Consider the following 3,409-nt stretch of genomic DNA (forward strand, 5'->3'; position numbering starts at 1 on the left):
CAGCTTGTGCCATTGGTTTTTCATAAATTCTATCTCTTGGACTTGCCCCTTTCAGCAGGATCATCCTGAAGTGTTTTGCCTTCACCCTCCTGTTTTCTGTACCCATTTTTGTTGGCTTTTAGGACTCAGTACACGCTCACTCCTTCAAACATGGTAAAATTGTCTTGCATCTAATTGAAATATTTAACTTACTTGTTAGACCCTAGTAAAGTGGCACTACATAAGTAACCCTGGGCGTAGTTTGCGTAGTAGCACTACACGTAGCTACGCGGAGTACACTTTGATCTACGTTCAGCTATTCCTCAATCTGCGTAGTGTGTAGCTGATAGCACTGTGTGCTTCTCTGCTCTGAGCAATAATTGCAAACAGCATCTTGCACAGTGCAAGTTACGATAAAATATGTATTTCTGTCTTTCTAAAATGCATATAATCATTTCACAAGAGTGAAAATGACAAATTAGCAAGCAGTGAGAGAGTCGATGATTTTGGGATCCTCCCTAACCTAGGGAGAGAACCAATCAGATGCCTTGAAAACAAAAATCACATCTTCTTGAACAAATTGGCGGTGGTCCCATCCTCTGAGGACCACACCAAGCACAGTTATTAGCAAAAATACAATCCCAACCAAAGGCCCTACAAAGCATTATGGGACAAGACTAGCAGCGGGCAGTGAATATGATAGTATCCTATATCAAAATAATTCTACAAAGAACTGCAGTTCAACTAGTCGTTACTAAATGTCCCTGACGAGTAAAATGAAAAAGCATTGAAATTATTGTTACATCAAGCTGCAGTTCCACTCGTCGTTACTAGATGTCCCTCACGAGTCAAATGCAAAAGCTTCATGAAAGGGTTTCAATGCTTTTGCATTTGACTCGTGAGGGACATCTAGTAACGACTAGTGGAACTGCAGCTTGATGAAATAATAATTTCAATGCTTTTGAACTCTCAAAAATGTTTTTTCCTCTAGAGTATTATGGCCCAGACAAGTTGGGGCCAGGGTAGGGAGTAAGGGGATATCTGACACCTCAGTGGGTGTTTGCATTGCCACAGCAGCCCATCGGAACTGCCAGTTTGCAATACATCACCACGCAGAGTCATCACCTGGCCTAACCAACCTGTTGGAACCACCGCTGCACAACGCTTCTCCATCCAGGAACAACATATCACAGCCCAACAGATCCACTAGTGTGCAGCTCATCTCCTCACCCAGGCCTTGCATTTCCTCTGTTGCACACCACATCCTCCACCAGAGTCAGTCTTGGGGTGCTCTGTTCTCAGAGCTGGCAACCCCCGGTCCACTGGTCCACTGGTCCTCCCACTGTGGTCTGTTTCCACCTCCAGTCCCTCCATCTTGGCCTCTGTACTATTTCTTTGGGAGTGGTACTCCCAGAAAACTGAACTGTCAGAACACCCTGGCTGGTTGCCCCTACCAGTTCTCCTGATACTGTGGAGCTCCCACCAATGGAGGGTCTCTTGGTCCAGACCAGGACCCCTTGCTTGTCCCCCAGCTGGGAGCAATCTAAGCACTGAGATTAGAAATGGGGCACCCTAGTCCCAATAGAACCACCACTCCTATTCTTAGCCGGGACATGGGAAGGAACCCTATCCCTCCTGTTAAACTTGGCATCCTTAACATGGTTTCCCCTGACTTGTTTGCCTCCACCTCCTGCATTTCTTGACTATGTGATGTATTTTGTTTTTGCTAGCTTAAATGCTTTGGGCACTTTGCCACATCTGATCAGTGTCAAAGTGCAGTGTTCTCTGTGTAATTTGTAAATATGATTGGTTATCCATAATTGGTGTATTTGATTTAATGGCAAGTCCCTAGTAAGGTGCACTGAGTGTGCCAGGGTCTGTAAATCAAATGCTACTAGTGGGCCTGTAGCACTGATTGTGCTGCCCACATGAGTAGCCCAATAAATGTATCTCAGACCTGCCACTGCAGTGTCTGCGCACGCAGTTTTAAACTGCCATATCGACTTAGCAAGTGCACCCACTTGCTAGGCCCAACCTTCCCTTGTCTTATATTTAATGCACCCCTCAGGTAGGTCCAAGGTACCCCCATGGGCAGAGTGCAGTGTATGTAAAAGATAGGACATGTGATAGTGTGTTTTACATGTCCTGAAAGTGAAATACTACCAATTTTGCTTTTTACTATTGAGAGACTATCTGTCCCATAGGCTAACATGGGAGTCGCTTTGTAACATCTTACAAGTATAACCTCACATTGGGAAAAGATAGAGAAACGGAGTTTAGGCTCTCTGAATTCAAAATGTAATAACATATCTGTTTAGGGAGATGGTTTTTAAATTGTGTGTTTGAAAATGCCACTTTTAAAAAGTAGGCATTTTGTTGTTTAAGAATTATGTGTGCCACTGCTGTTTGTGTATTGACTGTCTGGTTTTGGAGGGATAGGCGCTGGGGATGTGCAGTCACTGTAGATAGTCACAAGTGGGGGTTGAGGTTTGTCCTGCCTTTCCTGGGTGTCTCAAAGCTGGGCTGAATAGACCTTGGCTGCATTTAGAGTGGTGGGGGAGCTTCACTTGCACCTGAATAGGCTGTGTCTCCTTTTCACAATACTGTCACCATCTCCTGTGGTCATGCTGCACCAGAGAGGACAGAACTGGTTTGGACTGGTCTCAGAGACCCCTGCCACAAACAATCAATGAGGTGTTAATTAAGCACGACTACTCACCCGTAAGGGTCTCAAGGCGTCTGTCGAAGAGCCAGGTTTTGAGGTTTCTCGCGAAGATGGGGAGCGATGTTGTCTGTCGGAGGTGGAGCGGAAGGGCGTTCCAGGCTCTAGCCACGAGGAAGGAGAAGGAGCGGTCTCCTGATCTGGTCTTTCTGATGCAGGGGACCATGGCTTAGGAGAGCTGGGCTGACCGTAGGAAGTTGAGTCAGCTGTTCAGGTATGCTGGTCCAGTGTCGTGGAGGGCCTTGTGTGCATGGGTGAGAATCTTGAAGGTGATTCTAGCCTCGATGGGGAGCCAGTGGAGTGTGCGCAGGTGCTGGGAGATGTGGCAGTGTCTTGGCAGGTTGAGGACTAGTCTTGTGGCAGCGTTCTGGATGTTTTGTAGCTTGCGGGTGAGGTTTTCTTTAGTCTGGCGGAGAGTGTGTTGCCATAGTCGAGTCTGCTGGTGACAAGGGCGTGAGTGACGGTCTTTCTGTGCTCAAGGGGGATCCATTTGAAGGTCTTACGTAGGAGGCGGAGGGTGTGGAAGCAGGAGGATGCAACGGAGATGATCTGGCGGTCTGTTTTGAGCTCGAGTCCAGGATGATTCCAAGGTTGCTTGCATGGTCCTTGGGGGTGGGTGGGCTTCCGAGGGCGGGGGCCACCAGGTGGCGTTCCAGGCATCAGGGTTTGGGCCCATGATGAACACTTCTGTTTTGTCAATGTTGAGTT

This window comes from Triturus cristatus, chromosome 7 (genome assembly GCF_964204655.1).
Source record: "Triturus cristatus chromosome 7, aTriCri1.1, whole genome shotgun sequence".
In the NCBI taxonomy this organism is placed as follows: domain Eukaryota; kingdom Metazoa; phylum Chordata; class Amphibia; order Caudata; family Salamandridae; genus Triturus; species Triturus cristatus.